Source organism: Indicator indicator, chromosome 5 (assembly GCF_027791375.1).
Source record: "Indicator indicator isolate 239-I01 chromosome 5, UM_Iind_1.1, whole genome shotgun sequence".
NCBI lineage: Eukaryota > Metazoa > Chordata > Aves > Piciformes > Indicatoridae > Indicator > Indicator indicator.
In genome coordinates, this window is record NC_072014.1 from 31,291,923 (window position 1) to 31,313,240 (window position 21,318).

The window sequence follows — 21,318 nt, forward strand, 5'->3', positions numbered from 1 at the left end:
AATTCTGATATCCCAATTTTGTCATTCAAAATTCATGTTCCTATTAGTAAGGCTTATGTTCTTACAAAGGCTGTTTAATCCCATCATAGTCAGGGCATGGGTAACATGAATAGTATGTAAGGAAACTATGGTCAGAGTGGAAAAATAACTGAAAATGCATTTGATCAATATGGGAATGAGGATGAAGCAACTGTAAGCAGAGATCAAAAATCTAAGAGGAGAACTGAAGGAAGATGCTTTCGCTTTCCCAGTCTAGAAGGGAAGACTCATTCAGACCATCTGTGATCCACTCTAGGATGGGCTTAGATCTGTATGATTTTCAGATGTCACAGTGATGGCAGTGAAACAAACACAAGGAAAGAAGACTAAAGAAATAAAGTTGTGTCATAGTAAGTATGAACAGCATCCTTAGCTAAAGTCCCAATTATACTGTATTTTTTTAAACACTAAGCACTGGCTTACAGATCTGCTCACACAGGCATCACAGTGAGCTACCAATGCTGTTAAAAAAGGATGCCCCACTAGATGCTGTAACTGAAACCAGCTTTCTCCCCACAAAGTCTTAGCTTTATACAGCATTCTAAGTCTGAAGCACAGTACAGTGAAAACACCTCTCCAAGCACTTATAATTGAATAGAGACTAGAGGAAAAAGCTAGAGAAAATATCCCACAGCTTTCTTGTACCTTCCCTATAAGGTTTGCTTTTTCACACTGAAAACCTCAAGATCACAGGAATTCTTTAAATTATCAAAAGAGGAGAGAGGGAGAAACAGGCAAAAACCCCATCACTTGGAGGCTTATGCAACATGGAGATATAATTGGGAGTATAACTAGGATTGCTTCTGCTCTGAAAAATTGTTCAGCTGTATTTCTTGTTTCAAAAGAATAAAGATGTCATAACAAGAATTAGAGACTGTCAACAGTAAGAACGACTGAAGGAAGACTTATTTATTTGTTTGTGTGAATGAGACAGCACAAACAGGCCCAGGAGATCCTCCTGAGACCCCCATAACAGGGTTACCTGGCTTCCAGTCTAATCTCCAACAGGAGATCTTCACTCTATAGACTACTGCATATAAATCCTAATATGAAGCACAGCTGTGAACACAGATATTGCTGTCCATCGATATAAAACATGTAATTTCCCAAATAGTGGAACTAAGGAAGTGGTTTCCTGCAAATCTACATCTTGGGATCAGTGATGTCTCACTGCACAGCTTTGAACAAAGCTCTTCCCACAGCTAGGACTGTCACAGGGTTCTGCCCTAGGCAGATTCTCTGTAATAACTCATAGGAAGCTCCTCTGTAGTAATATGATCACCCTTAAGACTTCCAACAGTGCAAAACCTGTGATTAGCCAATGGGTTAAAATGGGAGGGGAAAGGAGGGAAAATCTATGCAGAACCAGCATCTTGTATGCTCGTTTCCTATGGAAACAAGGCTAACCCAAACACATTACTAAATGAACACTCATTTTAGTGCCAGTTCTGTTTGAGAGCATAAGATGACAGAGAAAGCTCAAGCACCAGAAAGTACCTGTCCTTCACTATTTCAAGCAGGAATCCCTATAATAATTGCAGTGGTGCCTTTTTTTTGTATTCCACCATAGCAGAGCAACAGCAAGGGGAGAGAGAAGGCACATGTCATGAGATGTTGAGCACAGTTAGCACAGAGGTATCCCTGCACTGAAGGACTGCTAGAGAGACAGAGCAATTCTATTTTTATACAGTTTGTTTCTCACTGATGTGAGAATATCCTTGGTCTGCTTCTACTTAAGTTACTTACTAGCTTAACAACTGTTGTTTTTTTTTTTTCCAAATCCACCACTTACCTGCTCATCCATTCAAGATGGAGCACACTATCTACTTCCCATTTCCCTGGGGCCCAACTGTCAGAGAACAGACTTTGGAATCTACCAATGAACAGACAAAAACACCTTCAGCTTTTGTAGAATTGCTTTCTTGCAAAGGAAATCTTGCCCAAGAACAGCCCTTCAATGCTTAAACATGGCTGCAAAACCCTCAGAAAGAGGAATCAAGTTGCAACTATATTATTTTCCACTGCAAAATATATTCCACCTTCCCACCAATGAATAGTTACCCAAGATACTGCCTCAGTATTCCACTTGGAAAGTGAAAGGACACCATTCTGACACACAAACATTGCCAATTAACTACACAGTGCCTTATCTTTTCCAATAGAAATAGTATTTCACATCTATCCCAACTATCCCTGAAGATTAAGCTTTTCCTTATCCAGTCACATTGTCAAAAACCACAGACATTCGGCTATTCCTAATTTATTCTAGAATTTTACCAAGAAACTATGTAGCTTTTTTCAGCCAGTAAGTTTTTACTTAGATAAAACAGAGACCTACACAAATCTTGGGGCTTTTTTTTGTCCAGCAAAACACAGTTTTTAAGAGCAATCATCTAGTAACAAAGATGTCATGTTAGCCAAGGTCAGTCTCTTCATTGCAGTCACCAGAAACTGAGAACCCAAAGTAAGGATAGTCTAGGAGAGAAGTATGACAGTTGTCCACTTAAAACATCTGGATGTAGAAGAGAAGCAAGCACTGGTTCTAAAGTGTATTTATCATAACAAAAGTAACCTCCTTTCCCTCAGGGTGATTTTGAGAAAAAAAAGCAGGTCTCTATCTGGAGCCCATTTTAAACCATGAAGCCTGAGTTTCTATGTCATCTAACAGGAAGGTGTCTTCTTTCTACGGTGACACTTACTCACTAGCTCACACCACCCACACCACTGCTAGAGAGGACTCTCAGCTCTGCAATGGAGCAGGTTGTTCCCCAAGGATGGATGCAAACAAGCCAAGGTGATAAAACATTCAGAGGGAGAGAACAGATAAAACTTTGTTTCAGGCTGCATGTTACCAACCTGCTCTGGAGTGCTCTCAGCTCTGCAATGGAGCAGGTTGTTCCCCAAGGATGGATGCAAACAAGCCAAGGTGATAAAACATTCAGAGGGAGAGAACAGATAAAACTTTGTTTCAGGCTGCATGTTACCAACCTGCTCTGGAGTGCTCAGAGGTCACCTGCTCTCACTCTCAAGTAAATTCATACCTGGAAATTCAAACTTGCTCAAATACTACATTAGCCTCTGTCACTACTGATCCTCTCCACCTGATGTTAAGCCTTAGGTCATTTCCAACCACTTAGAATTCCCTCAGGACTCTCTCATATTGAAGCAGTGAAGTCAAGTAAAGAATCACTAGCTGGGATTTCCTTTATCTTTCCTTTTCTTTGACACTAAAGGAGGCCAGCGTGTTTTATAAGCTCTTAGCTCCTATTGAGGTAACTTGGAGAATAGACTCATATGTTCAGTTTCATGGAACAGTCACTTAGGGGAATCAGATATCTCAGAAAAGTGGCACTCCAGATCCCTATGCTGTAACAGCTTTCACCTACATCCCACTTACAACGGGTGTTTAGTACAACGACATCTCTAAGTCCCCATTTCTCCCTGACATATAGGTGTTGGAAAGAGGGCTAAGCACTGGATGTTTTCATGTAGCTGGACAGAGAACATGAGGGCCTTGCCAAAGAGATGCCTGAGTAGGGTTCAGTCTCAAGATTTTTCACTGCCATGTGCATTGAGTGAGGAGGAAGTCATGCTGTCCCTCCTCAGCTTTTGTAATGTGCTGAGTGAGGAGGAGGTCACGCTGTCACTCCTCAGCTTTAATTAACAGTTTAATTCAGCCAGGAAAATGGAAGATGTCCTACACAAGCAAAGAACATGTAAATTTATTGTACCCACCTCCCCACACTATCAGACTGATCTGGACAAAGGCACTCCCTAAAGTGCAGTTAGAAAGCAAACACCATGGGAGTAGAAAAAATATGACATCACAGTCCCATGGTTGAAACACGCACATGAAGTGGGAGAGCTAGGTGGAAGGTCTCATTCCTACAAAACATAAAACATCTAAAAAGCCTGGAACTGTGCCTAGGTTCACCCAGCTCTCCTCTCTAGGGATATGGTTATTGCAAATAGTACAGCCTGTTAAAAAATCAGGACTGAAGAATGCAATTCTGATGAAAGATGGCCATAAACAAGGATGTGATGAATCTTCATCTTTTAAAGGCAGCACTCTCCACTCTTCTGTACTGCTACCAATTTTTACATTAATGAAATACCAAGGTAAAAAACACACCAAGAGAATTATTGAATACTATTTCCTTGCCTCTCCCCTTCTTCAACTTATGTCTCATCATTTTGCCAGCACAAATCTTCTTATTTGATAATCTCTCTAAAACCTTCTGAAACTATTTTAGAAACCTGACTCAACTGGATGTTGAATTTTGACAAGTTTTTGTGAGAAAAGAGTTGATTAACAAGTGATCCAAAATGGCTGTGTCAAATACTGTGATTTTGAAAAGATTTGGTCTGTAAAAAAGCCCATATATTTCGTTTAGACTTTTTAGCACATCTGTTTTAGCTCAGAGACAGTTGTTCCCTTGTTAGTAGTAGTACCAGAAGCAGAGATGAATAAGGCTTGGCATATGCCTCATGACTGATGATTTGCACTGCATCTTGCCACAGTTGCCCAGTGAAATGAATCTAAGATGAAGTCACCAAAATAATCTCAGACTTTCAAGATTGGTACCTGTGCATAAGGAGGCATCATGGCTGAAAGACTAAGAAAGCATAAAATCAACTACAGCCTCAGGTAGAGCACACTTAGTGCTGCGTGGCTGTTTAGCATGGAAGCATCATTTCAGTTTGCATTGTCCTGGTTGAGAAACAGAGGGAAGTTCATGAAATGCCATTTTCCCTGAGCCTTGAGTTATCAAAAAACAAACAGGCAAACGTGAGAATCCACATGTAAGTAAAATGGGTATATTTTACTAATGTATGTGCATGAAGGAAGGAAACTGTGAAGGTTATCATGACTTCACCAATGTGCCTTTCGATGGGCTGCTGGGAATCATCAGGGCACAGAAACTGCAGGCAGACTGATAAGAGCATCAAAGGAGACTCTTACCATTTGCATTAATATAATTGGCTATAGCACGGGGATGTGGACAGAAGATAATGATGGCAGCAGTTTGTTACATTCACTCATTGTTGTTCTTTTTCCTCCTGCAATTAGAGAAACTATACACATAATGCAATGCAAAATTATATTGACTGAATTTAGTCTACTAGCCCCAGCAGACAGTTTCTGATTAGTGTGTTGTCTTTCAACATGCAGCACAATGCAATATTAGAGGCTTCAGATAGATAGCAATAAAGGGCATGGGCTCATTACAAAGATTCATTACTGATTATGCCATCAACATTGAGCTCTGTTTTTTCCAAAATGAAACATTTGTTTTCTAGCAAGAGAAGCATAGCAATTTCTGTGGCAGAGTCCTGCTGAAGCATTCTGTTTATAAACAGGGCCAGAACATGTCAGGTCTGTTTAAAACTGGGATGGATAAAGTCACTTAGGTTTTGCTGGAAGGACATATTCTCCTGTTATCTAGGACAGCTACTGCCTTCTGTCAAGATGCAGAAGTGATGACAAAGTGGCTTGGCAACCATCTTGTCAGAAGCAACAACAAGAAGGAAAGAATAGCACAGCTTAGAAACAAGAGAACAAAACACACACCGTTTCCACCACTGTGACCTTTTCCTCACAAAGGGAAATAAAGTGCTGTTATCAGGAAGATATTAGAAGGGACCTTGGAAGAAGGAGCAATGCTTAACCAGCTGCTAGAGATTGTTCTGTCCTCATTTGGAGTGTTCAGTGGAACTCTTAATTATGAGAGTATGGCAAGGAATTCCTAAAAAAAAAAAGTGTAATAACTTACAAACCATACAAGACTGAGGAAGGGTCTTCAGCTGAAGTCTTGCATTACAAATCTAATTCTACAAATGTAAACAAGTGCAAAACACACTGACACTTTTGTCTGCAACAGAGGAAAGCACAAAATCCTATATTTAGTTGGGTGATTTCTAACATGAGGACTACTTTTACTGCTCTGTTTATCACTTTTGTTTTCACTGACCTTGCAGCAGGGACTAGAGCTGGTGCTTTTTCTTGATTTCAAAGGAAAGTGCAAGTACTCGTGCATGTAAGACCCATCTCACCACACCACAGCATGGGAAGAGGGCCTTTGTCCATACCGACAGCGCACAGGTTCCATTTACTACATTCCTCATCCCTACAAAATGACAGATTGGAAATACAATCTAATCATACACTGAAATTAAGAAAGCCAAAGGAGTGGCCTGCTCTAATTGAGTCTTATGATCAGATCTGTTTCAGAGTGAAGGTTGTTTTTTCTTCCAGCTTGCCTAACTCATGCATTCTTCAACAGCTTCTGTTACACAAGTCAGGATGCCTTGCATACAATTCAGTGGGAATAGGTAATGCTTAGCAAGGTGCTTTTTACCAATTGTTCTTGCCTTGATAGGCAAGAGGATTTAGATCCTCAGTTAGGCATTTTCAGCTAATTTCCCCCTTCACATTACTTGATTCTGAATGCAAGATGGGGAGAAATAACAAATTTCCCAGTAACTGAACCCTCAAAAGCAAAGCATACCTGTGCCTTAAATACAGAGGTCTCATCAACCCTGTCTACAGAAATTCAACCCTGGCAATGAGTTATTGATCCAGAAGCAGCCCTTTCCAGCAAGTGGTATTTTATTTACAGCCCATCTTGAAAACCAGCTTCTGCTAAAAGGAACAGGGCTTCTGCTTCACAACAGTTTTAAAAGGAGCTGAACCTTAATGATCACTACTCAAACATGAAAGCACAATTCTTATTTCCATCAAAGCTGTTTAAGGGATCCCCATATGACGGTCCTGGTTCTCCATCCAGCAAAAAAGAAGTTGTAAATGCAAGTGGGAATCCAGCATCCTGAAAAAAAGCAACATTAGTTGACTGCATTAATCTGCAAAGTAAAATTCTTGGAGATGGAAACTTTGTGTATGAAAGATCTGAACGCCTTGGTGATGGTAGTGGGAAACGGGTTCATCTACTGTTAAAGCCTTGCTGCTTGACTAGCAGAGCCACATGGCACTCTCTGAATAGCCTGAATTCTTCTGAAAAAAAACAGAGCCTTGGTGAACTGAGGTGAAAAAAAGTGACATTTAGGAAAAGATGTTAAAGTAAACAATGTAAAAGCTCTAGCTTAACTGGTGTGATAGAACTCAGGCATGCTTTATCCAGATTCCATTAACACAGCATATTTTAGAAATCTTAATAAGGGATGCTAGCAGCCACTAATAGCTGCAGCACACAAATGAATTCAGAAACGATGGACTGCTTCCAGCTCTGCCACTGACTGGAAAAAGTCTGAGTGCCAAGGCAGCAGCATTAAGACAGCACCAGTATGAGTTACCTATTTTTGCTGCTTTAATACATAGGAAAGATCAATATGAACAACACTAGCTTACCATCCTGCTTGTCATCAGAAAGTGGCATCTGTTTTTCCCTACTTCATAAACAGAGATTAAATTTTGTGATATACATCTTCTCAGTTTCTATTACCAAGCAGGTGCAGAGTTAAGAGAACATCATATTCCAACCCCTCCAAATATGTGGTTTCATTCAAATGAAACATACCCCAAATTTCTAATTTAAATAGCTAGGGAAGCAATATAGAAAAAAAAAAATTGGGGAAATAGGGATAAAAGTAATTTTCATCTCAGTTTCATTCAGTCACCATCTTCTTCATATACAAACACGTTTGTTTTAAACTCACCTCTGGTTCAGTGACCATCCTAGTAAGTTCTTCCCCACAACTCACCAATGCTTTACTTTTTCTCTCTATCACTTCAAGTCATGGCCCACCACTTTTAGGACCTCAGTATGAACAATTTAGTTTCATTATTGCCATCAGTTTCCAATGAGAATTGTTATCTGCTAGAAAGTTGTGCAAACCCACAAGTAGCCATCAAAGGAAAAGAAACTTTCAGCTGCAGTAAATCTAGCCTGAACAACTCTGGATGACAAAGTCGAACACTTATTTCTTTCTAGGTATCCACAACACATTCAATTACCTAAAACTTCATGCTAGTTCCTTTTCTCCTTTGCATACTTCACCACAGCTTTTCTCTGGGAGAAGGACAGGTAGCTTGTGATTATGATGCACAAGCCAAATAAATCATAGTAGTTCCTCAGGTCAGACAACAGGGAAGAAAAAAAGAGACATTGCACACCCACTGTGTCCTTCTGCCCCTGTCTAGCAGTGCCTATTCCAGGGGCAAAACCTATCAAACCATAACTTTTGGCTCAAGCAGGAAAGCTTCATGGGTTTGGGGACAGAGAACCTCAGCACAGAAAACCAAACAGACTTGTCCTCCAAGATATGACATGTGCCAGAGTTTGACTTCGGTGAAAGTAGAGTCAAAGTTCTCATCTTTGTTAGCAACTGCTGAACATCTCTAGGCTAGACAGAAAGTCACCTTAAGCTCAGTCAATTTAACAGAAACAGCAAAGGTACATCATATCAGGTTTAACTAGTACCAGCTGCACGCTACCTCTGCCAAGCTTAAACAGTTTACACTGGCACTCAGTATTGATTACAATGTCTTAATTAACATATTAGAAATGTTTCCATAGAACTAATTTTCAAGGTGCAGACAAAACTACAAAAGGAATATAACTTTGCACTTTTACACAAAGAAGAAATGGGAACAATTTTAACACAACAGCATAGCACTGTCCACTAGGGGCTCAGAGACATACCTTTAAACTACCTACAGCCGCTTGGCCTCAAATCTTGACCAAAAAAATGTTAGATACAAGCATCACGGGAACGAGTGATCCACACACAAATCCTTCTAATATCTTCGTAGCAGTTTCTTCAAAGGTAACTTTACCACTAAAACATAGACATTATTAACAATGCCTCTAAGGACACCACTTTGAGCTAACAGCAAGACTGGAAACCTGCTCACAGTTTATGGAATCACTGTACCAGGTACCATATGAGACACAAAGAAGGGAGTCTACATACAGTTTTAACATAGGAGTTGAGATGCTCCCAACCTACTGAATTCTCAGCATTACATTCAAGAGGATCAGCCAAAGCATGATTGAAACCATTGAGAAATACAACTACTGCTTAAGCATTCTTGATTAATGGCAGTACACAAAAGTCCAGTTAAAAAACAACTAAACACACAGATCTTGCTGTTTTCTTCTGTGTGATTGAAGAGGAGCAGTGCCAGGGGATAAATGTTTGAGACACTGGTTTTATGCAAATCCTTTGAAGGGTGGAAAACAGCCTGCCGGGAGCTCAGGTGCACTCACAGACCTGTTCCAGTTTTTTATTTGCCCTGCAAACACTGAAAGGGGAGCCTCAGTACATGCCAGCTCTCTACAGAAATTAATTAGCAGTTCCATGAACCAGGGAAGCTGGAGTATTTATAACATCTCTTCTTTCTCTGAAGATTCTCCAGAAATTACAAAAGTCAATCTTACAGTGTTATTATCTGTCTAAATGGGCACTAGTGCATGGGGAGTCTTGTCTTCCATCTGCCTAGATTCATGAAACTTTATCTGAAATTGCTGCTGTAGCTTTGTTCCACTTGGCTGAAACTAATCAACAGATTTGAAAGTTATGGTGAGGAGGGAGGGAAGAGAAAAATATTGTTTGAGCTTAATTTTCACTGGAAGCCACGGCAAAAATAGCACAAAACATTTCATATTAACATTTTATACTTCAGATCACCTCCAGCTCTGCAAGCTGGTCCTCTAAATTCTAAGAGTATCCTTTATAATGCCCTAGAAACCCATGCTCTGTCACATTTCTTTCAGCATCATTTCAAACATGCTCATCAGAGTGGAAGCAATTAGAAAAAAAATAAATTACCCATCTATATTTGTTTTTCAAGCTTTCCCCAAATGCTGAATAAAATTGGCAAATACAAAGTCAGCATGTCAAAGAGCTATTTCTAGCTTGTCATAGAAGGTGTGAAGAAATACATGGCATTTGACTGGTTTCTCCTGTCCCTGCTGAATTAATGGATTTAAGGATCAAACTGTCAGAAAGGGTGACTGTCACTGACTATAAATGGTAATTGTTTCAAACAGCCTATGCCACAATGCCTATATCCCTTTAACTGTTGTCCAGACCAGCTGTAGACTAAAAAAAACCCTCCAACTGTTTAACAAAACAAAATAACTTAAATGCCAAAAAACCCACAAAACAGTTATCAAAAGTTGAGGACAAAATCTGTGCCTGAAGTGTTTATTAAAACTGCATTTCTCTGTCCTCTGGCGTGACGTGTTTGATGTGCCCTCCTTTATGAGATGGGATGTCTGCTAGGTCAGCTAGATTCCAGCCTGGTGGGGTGACATGAGGAAGGACAGGGTGACTGAAGAGCTCCGTAACCACCTTAGTTCCCGACAGAAAGCAGATTTGGCTAACCTTTGGCTTCAAATCTCTACTCCTTTCCTGGGACAAGATCAACAAATATTCAGCAACCAGTCAGGATTTGGTTTGTAGCCTTACAGACAGAAGCCAGAGGAAACGTTCATTCCTGCAACAGCTCAGGTTCAAGGAGAGGCTTACTGTATCACTGCTACTACTGATGGGCTTACAATTCTTCCTGGGATTTTCCTGGGATACATCTGAGAGATGTATCTTTTCTGCTGAATATTGAGTAGAAGCAGATCCAGGAAAAAAAACATGCCTACAAAACTTCACTCAATGCATTCTTTCATCTGACAGTAAATCCTTTACAATTGCACTAGGATATACAATCATTTTTGTCTTTCCTGCTTGACCCTGTGTTGGGAAAACAAACTCTATATACTATTTGCTTCTGAGATTGTTGTATAAAACAGAGTCAAAAGCCAACCTACAAGATGCAGGACATAATTATTATTATTACTGTTATTACAACTTCTCTTACTGCTGTTACAGAAGGAAACATGACTGGTTGGATGCCATTTGTTCTCAGCAAAGCCACTTTGGCTGTTACTCATCCCTGTGTTATGTCCCAGCTGCTTGCACATTGTGCTATTATTTCTTTCAGATTTTTCCAGGAACTGAAGTGAAGCTTGATGGATCTACAATTCCCCAACACTCCTCCTTGCCTCCCCTTTTTTAAAAGGCGGGCATTATGTCTGATGCTTTTAATTCTTCCACTACCTCAGTGACCTTTCAAACATAACCAGTACAGTAACAAGGGGGTTTCAGCCACTTTTAAGTGTTCTAGTAGGCCTTCCCCTGAAAGCAAATGGTACTTTCAAGAAAATAGCTCCTACCAACACTGAGAGAAGAATCAGTGCTCCAATGCCTGGTGCATGGGTTGACAACTCAAGGATATGACAAACAGTTTCTGGCAGTTTCATCAATCTCTTCTCTCATAACATGAGAGTCACCAAAGTTTTGAATGCAACACAGCTCCTGAAACAAAAACTCTGAAAATCCAAGGGCCTGAAATGAAAATCTTGCTCACATCCTGATGTGGTGTATTTAGCTGTACCACTCTCATGAAAAACAGTGTAACTTCCTCAGCATGGATGAAATGACATTACTAGGAGTTCACTTAAAGTATTTTATTTATGTACAAAGCCACAAGTTCTCTATAAAAAGTACCACATAGGGTCACACAACGGAATACAAGCTAAGAGCCATGTTGAAATAAGCCATCATCATACTTCAAAATAAATAGTCAGCTGCTAGAAATCCCAAGGGTAAACCAAGCCTAACATGCCTCACAGATGAAGGCAACATTTAAATGATTTCTTCAAGTGGATTGCTTTTTAACTATGACCATAGACTCCCAAAATTTTCTTAACACTTCCATTTAAAATGGATAAATACATTCTGCATCCAATTTCATATCTGTAAAAGAACAAAATAAAGCTTCTCAAACTAGTTGCAGTAAGATACTTGCAGAAAATTCACACCTAATCTTGCTGTCAGCAGAATAGCAATTTGCCAACTATAATATTTAGGAACTACTCCTCCTCTAGCAGAGGAAGTTAAAAAATATTTATCTCAAATAGTTCTTGAAGTTCTGTACATCCATTTGGGAGTTTGTCCTAAGGGTCAGAATTAGAAGATGAAAACATGAATTTTTTTGTACATGAATTATCTGGAGCTCTAGAACACGTGAGTTGATGGTAACCTAGCTAGTTTCCCTAGTAACCAGAGATACCTAAACAACAACCTAAGTTTGAGGAAAAGTGCCTGGTACAAAACGATTTGCAGAAATGAAGCTATTTTGAAAGGCATTCAAAAAATCACTGAAGAGGAGATTTCAGCATTTTAAGAAATCTGATGTTGCACTTGCTCTTGAGCCTTGCCTTGATAAGCCATGGAAAAGACATCTAGGAACTGGAAGCCTACTGGTAGTAGGTTTAAAACCACTCCACGGTTCCCTTGGAAGCAAGGGCTTTCACACACCACACACCCCCCCCCCCCCCCCCCCAAATCAGATGGCTACTGCCTCAAATTATTAAATTATTACTTTCTTCCTGACTACGCTTTAAAGACCACACATAAGTGCCTAGTTCAGGAAGGATTCTGTGCTCTGGAGAAAATGCCTAAATGCATCCCCTTAATTAGGTATTTAAAACACAGAAAACTCTGTAAGCTTCTTCTCAGCATGTTATTGCTTGTTTGCATCCTGCAACTTTCTTTGTATAAGGAGCCTACAATGCCTACATCTGGGTTTCTGATTCTGTTTTGGGGAGCAAACATATAAGTACCCCAGACTTTCAACCATTTTAATTTTGAGGTATCAGACTAACTTTCACCTTTGCATCATTCTTTTTCCTAAAACAATGCAAGTGTATTAAATACCTTTCTTTGAGAATAGATTTTGATATTTAATTATTTTCAAAAAGAGTACTTCCATTATTCTAGTATTTTCTCATTTATTATACATACTGTGGGTTTAAAGTATAACTATTCAAGGTCCAGAGAACCTTAGTAAATAAAATGAAACAATCCACAACAGCATTTGAAACTTATTCCACAAAGGCAGTAAAATACACTAGGCACTATACAAAGCCTGTAAATTCACTTATATAGACAATTTTCTACTCCATTCTTCTGAAAAAAGTCCTTATTAAATAGGTAAGTTTAGGTGAAGGTCTTAAAGGTCAGCCTACTTTGGCAGAGATTATTATAGAAAAGAGAATTAAGGTAGACTTACATCCAGGGGCAACCATTAAGAGATAGAGCCAAACCAGGAGATATAAATTGGGAAATGGCACCTATGGTATTCAGTTGAGTTTCAAATTTCCACCCCCATTCCAGAATATTGCTCCCTAAGGAAAACTAATGAACCTCAACAATAGTAAAGGCTGGGAAGTGTCAAAAGGAACTATTCTGCTCTGCAGGATAGCCCAAAGGCAATGGAAAGATTCCTAATGGTTTCAAGAGGGAACTGGATCACATTTGCATAATGCATCCATGTAAGTCTGAAATAACTCCATGGCTGTTTGCTTCCTCAGCCCATGCAAGATGCACATTGGCGTAAGAGAGTGAAAGCTGTTGCACAGCATCCACAGGTTCCCTCTCTGAGGGAAGTCTTCTGCAAGTTTGTCAGTTTCAGGTAGCTTTAACAAGTAGCCTCGCATCTGCCTATCTCCTATACAAAGATATTCAGATCAGACTGACTTGGTTGTAACTGGTTCCTTCCCAGAAGACAAGCCAGCATGGTGACCACATGGCTAAAAGCCATTGCCAGAAGAAATGCGTGGACTCAAACCAAGTTCTTCCGCAAACGTGTAGCTCTCCAACCCTCCTCTCTCCCTCCACTGACAGTGGTGAAGTGCTGCCAGCTAAAATTAAGTTCTCAATTACACCTTTTAGAGGCTTGCTGTCTCTTAACCCTTGGATGCAATAGTGTGGTTGGCAGCAATACACAAACACCTGACAGCAAAACTGGGTGTAAGAAATTAAAGAAATTAAATTTAAATGACATGTGCCACTCCACTTCTTATCAGAGGATTTGAGAATACTTTTCAATTCATTTACCTTTTAAGGTAATACTGACTGATTTTGTGACATTGTTAATACTATTCTTTGATTACAAACATGCAAAAAAAAATTTGGAAAATAAAGTGGGAAATATGGAAAATAAAAAGGGAAAGGGAAAAGAAACTCAGTCAATGCCATGGCCACAGAGGACTGTCATCCACTTTCTCTCCTTACTCTTTGTAAAGTAAACTGACTGAAAGGAAATTACAAGACTTCACGAAAACACTGACAATGTTTATCAAAGAAAATCTTTTAGGAAGTTCCCATGCAGTAAGGGTTAGGTTACTGAAATTCATCTAATTTCTCTGGAAAATGTAACAGTACCTCAAGTATTCAACTGAGAGCACTGACATGAAATGGAAGCATTGTGCAGTGTAGTTTGAAGGAGTGTGAACTTCGCAACTTCTTTCACAATTGGAAGATTAATTGAAGGAGGAAATATTTGATAGCTAAAAATTCAAAAATTTTGAAGGAGAAGCAGCCAAGTCAAATGCAAAACAAAAGCAAATTTGACACACAGGGAAAGCAATAAAAGATTACAAGAACATTTTTTGTTTACCTCAACATAAATATTTTTAAAAGCTACTTTATTTCTTAAACATTCAAACATTTACTCTGTATCTAAAAGTATTGCTCTCCAGACACACACTTTCATGTTTCACATGACTTGTAAAAGCCAAACAAGTTAATGAAAGGTAAACAGCTTTAATTGTAGCTTTCAAGCACATGTTCAGAGACTCTCACAGACTCTGGTATTATTTCTCTAGTACAACATTGCTAAGAATAGGTGTAGTAGTATCTAGCATCAGCTGCTGCAGCAATCTAGCTGTCTCTTACAAGATGCCAACACTTTACATTCTTCAAAGTTCACACTTTCTGAAGCTCACCAGGACCATTACCACCACTTCCAGTGTACTGCCCACTCAAATCCCAAATATAAACAGACTAATTGGAAAAAAGTTTTACAATTTTCCTCATTTTACTTATAGAGATCCCTAAGCAATGATTCAACCAGTGTAAATTTAGTTTAGTGACAGCCTGCACAAGAGCCATGATCTCATCCCACATCCCTGTCTACTGTAAGGTCTGTAAATCACACCTATTTAAACAAAACCTCCAGTGTCTTACCTACTTCTATGGACTCTATCTACCTTATAATTGTAAGAGAAGCTAAATCAATGCTGCAAAAAGATGTTGGCTAGAGGTATCAGGAAGACATATTGGGACATGAAAGAGAGCCAGGGAAAATTGACAACAAAAGTAGAGAAAATGAGTTATCAGAAGGAGTCAGAGCTACTGTAAGCAACAACAACAAAACAATGGTGATGGGACACAGCAAAGATACTTCTGTCTCCCTGTACGCAGCAATAACTTGGCAGAGACAGAAGTTGAAAGAATGGACCAGTCTCTTGGACAGAGGTGATAAAACAGCAAAGAAATAAGGCAAAAAGTTAACTGAATCCACAGAGAAAGTAGCAGCAACTCTGTGAAGAAAACAACATGGGATGTCAATGGAAATGCAAACAGTTGTTGGTTGCAGTTGAAAAGTCTTTGCAAAGGCTATGAAGTTTGTTTCTTTGCAGCAACAACCCAGCTTGGTGAAGATGGCAGCTCAAGTAGCCAACCACCACTATTCCTTAAACAGCAAGGGACCCCAGAGTGTGGCATTGGTTTGGTGGGGTTATCCCAGGGATTAACTAGCCTTTCACCACTGCTGTTAACTGCAGAGTGTGCCTCCCTCAGACACAGGGAGCTGAAGTCAGAACAAGCTGTTCCCTTTTTGGCTAGTTGAGAATGTCTCCTGGTAAAGAGATAACTCAAGTGGGGACTGCTCTGTGGGAATCTCCAAGGATCACCATCCAAGAAGGCTGGGAGACACGGCAGGGGGAAGGGTGCTAAGCCAGCTAAGTAATGGCCTTTCTATCCTAATTACAATTTTTTTGCCAAGAGGTAATTAGTTTGCCTGGTTTGTCTTCTGCTTGACAGCCTGCTGCTCTCACAGTTACTGCTCTGCATACTGACTTGACAGGAGCTCCTCTCTGTCCCTTGCTGGTATATGGATATTTTTATTTAAAGCCCTTATAAACTAGATAGACTTTACTGAATCAGTAAAACTACTCCTGTGATTCCTACTTCCATAGCTACCTTATATTTGGGCATAAAAATCCATGTAGCCCTTCTGCTTACATCCACCCAAAGGATTCTGTTCCAGCTGTGCAGGGAATAGAAGCTGTAAGTACATATTACTAGCATTATCTCAGATCCTCTGAAGTCAATGAACTATTAAGATAAGCAGTCACTGTAACAAGACCCAAGTACTTAACTACTAACTAACTGAAATGAACCAAATGTATTAACATAGGGTCGCCCTAATGTCCAGGTTAACAACAGGTGATATGCTGCAGCACATAGAGTAAGAGTCCATTACAGAAAGTATTTTAATCTTCTGAGAATTTATATTTAAATATTTCCTACGGTTGTGGAACCAAAGGAAATTGATTCTCTTCCAGGTTATGCAAAGTGGCAGGTCATGACCAGAGTTATCCAACTTAGTGTACTCTCATAACAAATCAGATGAATCAGTCTAATAATGCTACAGTCCAAGAAGGAACTTTTACTGTGGACAAAGACTCCCTGAGATGAAACTCACTTGGAGCTCTGAGCTACACGGACTTGCTCTAGCTAGAAAGCATCCCTTGTAATTTATTCACCCTGTCAATACTACACTTAAGTCCTGAAGGAGGTCATCTACATACATCTAGTGCCAAGAGAAAAAAGAGTGCCCTGTCCTGCCACTTTGGCTTTATAATAGAAACTAAAGGCTGCCCCTCTAGAAGAACATTTACAGAGTGCTCAAAATTAAGACTTGGGTACGGAGTCCCCAAGTACCGAGAGATGCATCCAAAGCCAGGAGTGGTGCTAATTTGCTCCTGTGACAATGAACTCTCTCCGTAAATTTAGTAGCTGACAGCATTGGCACTGCAGAGGCCCTGTGCTTAACAGCTTCTCCCCACTCATGCCTTAGATCACCAATTCTTTAAGGCTGTTTTAGGTTGATTCATTTGCCTCAGAAAGGTCAAGCACTGAAGTTTCATCCAGAGTTCACTTGAACCTCCTCCACAGATTGGCAGGCTTTTATACAAACAGTATGGAGATCAATGCAACTGTGTATGGTAGACTACTAAATGCACAAATCTACAAATAAGGAGAAGCACAATTTTAATCTATGCTGAATCACAGAGCTTCCTTTGGTGTTCTCAGTACCCCTTCTCTAGAGGTCCTTTGTCCCATCACAGCTGTGAAAGTCTGCATCCTGCATTCCTACAACCAGAGCCCTGGACAAGTGTGTTGGTGTTACAGAAGCTCCCCAATTCATCACCCTACCTTCTCTGAAAAAATGTGCATTCCCAGATAGCCTGAAATGAAGTAGACATCTTGGATATCCAAAGAGAATTCCTGTCCCTTATTACCCCATATCACCTGAGACTGTCCGACACTGTCCCTGGAGCTGGAGGCAGAAGTACTTTGAAGAGGCACCTCCTCTTCATCAGCCTGCTGTCCAACTGGCTCCCAGCTGTGAACAGCTTACTTGATACTCCTCCCAGCACCCAGTGAGACTACTGACAGACGCATCCCCAGAGACTGGCTTGCACAACAGGAAATCTGAAAAGTGCATTTCTCTCTGCTACCCTGTCAGTCCTGTAGGCCCCATGTTATTAACAGACGATAAAGCTAAAGGGAAAAAAAAAAAAAAAAAAGAAAATAGATACCATGCCCAGCCTTGCCAGAGTAACAAACGTACCATGCCCCAAACCAGCCTTTGCTGGAATTTCCGTGCCCATACCAGTGCAGCAGGTGTGTGCCTATCCAAGGATGTTTGATTATCCCACGCTAAGGATTTTTAAAGCCCGTGGGAGCTAGAGTTAAACCCAGTTGCCACCAGTTCCTACTGTGAGCACTCTTTCAGGAACATGCCTACAGAAGAGCAAGTCTGAACCTTTCGGTGGGTTTAAAATAGCTATCAACCAACTTGAGTGAAGCAGGGCTGGTTTGGGGAGTGTTCTTGGCATGGCTGGATGAGAAGGCACAGGTTTGCATTTGTACTTTTGACTCTCTGTTGTAGGTGCGATGCTGCAGGAATCACACTGGTCGTGTGCAGATAAATCCAGACAGCTTCACTCATCTGGGCCCCTTCACTTTTCCTCAAAGGGAAAATCTCAACTCTTTCACTTTAAACCTCCCCACCTGCTGGCAGGCTGTTTCTCACCAGAGGGCATGCATTTTCTCAGATACATAATTTCCCAGATATTCTTGATAGTGGAAACCGCCTGCCTAGAATTCGGATGGATTTCTTTCAGCTTCTGGAACCATATGCTGTGAATATATATGGCATGATAGGACATGCAACTATAAAGTCATGTGATATGACAGCTCCTACCCTGAGATATAACTTGGAGATTAGGGTGGGACATCACACAATGATAAAAGTCACCCCAGGAATTAAAATGGAGCCCATGTATCATTGGCTGAAAAAGCAGAGCAGACTGAATAGACTGAGCAGTGAGCACTGCAAATGCTGTAACTCACAGAGGCTGGTTTCCTCCAACCACTCTTGTGGTTGACCCACGTGCTCCAGCTGAAGCTTTTCTGTGGTTTTGGCGCTTAAAAAAATTTTTGTCCAAGTTGATGACCCAGCATTTGCTCAGGCACTGACACCACAGCCTTTTGCCTCTGACTGGGTGCTCCCCTGCGCTTCTGGGCTGAGTCTCTCCATACTCACACCAAAGCCTTGGAGCCCCCACCAGAGGACAGCAAGTACCATCCAAGGCAGTGAAGGGAAAGGCACTTTTCAAAGAAATAATCTGAACAGAACAATGTGAGTGTCATAGCCCAAGTTAACTTTAGATTTCAAGTGGAAGAGCTGCTGGCAACTTGCCCAGATTCCCTGGCCTGCTGCCTGCCAAGTCCTCAGAGACTATTTTTATCATTATTTATTTATTAAAATTAACTGTCTTGAGGCTGGACCGCAGACAGACAGAATCTAAAAATGCAGACACGCAACAGAAAGCTAGCTGGGAGGGAGGGGGAGAGGTTAATTATAATATCTGGTCCTGTCCCACTGAAGAACAACAACAAAAACTTCTAAGAGACTTTGTGGTTTAACAGGCTTAAATTCTTGCAATTCTTCTGGGCACCATGTTGCCTAGAAAGAAAAGGTGCTGGTTCACCTGGCAGGTACATGTGCCACTTCCATACAGACTGGCAGACTGGGCAACAGCTTATGAATTCAGAGAACAATGCCATGAAAGCTGACACTTTGCCAACACCAGGCAGGAGAGACCACTTCTAAGGAGCAACCTGAATCAGTAACTGATCCTCCACTATGAATCAGTTTTATCTGCTGGGATCCTCTACAAGAAGGTAGAGTTTTTGGCTGGTAGTTTTTTTTGGCTGCCTGAGACCACCAAATGATACCACACAAGCTGCTTGTAACTAAGCATTCAGTCCAGCTTCTGCTGCTAGATACCTAGTGTTTGGCTAGTGTCTTACACTCCCTGCCTTTAGTCTTTCCCAACCTGTGATGGAATCAAGCCAAAGAGGCCATACATCCCACACTAGCCCAAACCACGCTCTGCTATTTGGAGAATGCAAATCCAGCCAAAGCCACAAACAAAATGTATTTTCCAAAATGCACTTCCAGATGGATCACGATGAATGAAATACAGAACACCTACAAAGAGATTTCCATCTTCAAAAGGAACCAGTGCATCTGATCTCCCTGAAAACCAAGTCTGGGAATGGGAAACTACAGCAAGTAACACTAATTCTTTCTACTACAGAAATACTTTAAACTCAGATGAATGCTTTCCACCCACAGACAGTAAAGCACTTTTTCTAAAAGCAAGCACTATTCTGATTTCACTCAGAACAGCAGAAGCAAGGCATGTAAACCACTTGCTCAGGGCCACAGAATACAATATGGTATTGTCAGCTCTTTGACCTTGCTTTTCCAGGGCTTACCTTGCCCTATTGTGCTGCCTGGACAATATGTTGATAGACAACAGGCTTTCTATTCCAACAGAGCCCCATAAATCACAGCTACCAGTGTGCCCACATCATGCCTAGGTTTAACTGAATCAAGAGCTGGTGGCTGTTGCTAGCACAACACTGATACACGAACCTTCCTCGCATTTGCACATTACCAGCAGAAACCTTGCAAGCATGACACAGCATACTGCTGGGAGTGCCACACTGAAATCAGAGATTGACCTGTGATGCTGATGAACAGTCACTCTTTAGCAGGACTGCAGTGTGGGTCTCAGTAGTTCACATGGCTCACATGATTGTACATCCACTAGTAGGATATTTCCCTTGGCTTCAGTGGGACTTCTGGATGCAAAAGAATCCACAGGTATAATGATGCTTCAGCATACTCCGAAAAAAAACCAAGACGTGTTTGCATTATCTGACTAATTAGAGGTCTCTCCTTTTTGCACCAATTCAGGCCTGAAATTTGGGTGTCTCTTTAGGCAGGTCAAAATCACAGCCCAAACAACCATGATGCCATCCGTACAAAATTTTAGCAACACCTTATAGACTATATGTAAGTATCCCACAAAATAAAGTTTTATTTGTAGTCTAAGCCTCACAGCCTATCAAACACAAAGCATTCAATCTTCCTTTCTCCCAGTTAGAAGAACACTTTAGCTTGGAAGGCCATTTCCCTGAGATAGGCATGCATTTCAAAATGTAAATACAGCAGGGCAGGGGGAAAAAAAAAAAAAAAAAAAAGGGACTGTTTGACTGTTAATGAATCACTCTTGTTGAAAGTTTCCTTTGGGGCATTCTGCCATCTGAGTCACTTCTCTCTGCATGCTTTCTAGCTTGGTTTTCTCCTGGCTTCATTCACCTGACATACATCTCTCTTTAGGCTGTAGGAATATACACCCTGCTTTTGTAATTCTATATATCATTATCTGGGCAATGGATGATTATATGGCTATATTTTAAGCTCACTGCAAGGGCAATGACTAAAGGTACAAACAGTCTTTAAAAATAGCGTTTTTCTTTCAAGACTAATCTCGATGCTGTCAGAACAGCACTTGTATACCATTCCTCATCTTCAGAGCTTTGCTAAACATTAACTAGTTGCTCCTCATATCACTTGTGGTGTGGTCTCTATAAACACGCATTAATTTCCTCATCAGTTTAACAAAGATGAGATTGATAAATTGAAATGAGTTGCTAGAGACCAGAGATTAAAGACTTGCATCAAGACTTGGGCCCTCTCAAGCCCTATAATCTGGCCTGTCTGTTAACAGTGGCACTGTTGACTGCTTTCTCCTATTCTATTGTGAT

The 21,318-nt window shown here is 40.6% G+C and overlaps 1 protein-coding gene across 1 annotated transcript in view; it reads right to left on the reverse strand.

Annotated features, from left to right (window-relative positions):
* ADCY5 (adenylate cyclase 5) overlaps positions 1-21,318 on the reverse strand; it is a 207,596-nt gene that overhangs the window by 167,742 nt on the left and 18,536 nt on the right. The window lies entirely within an intron of this gene.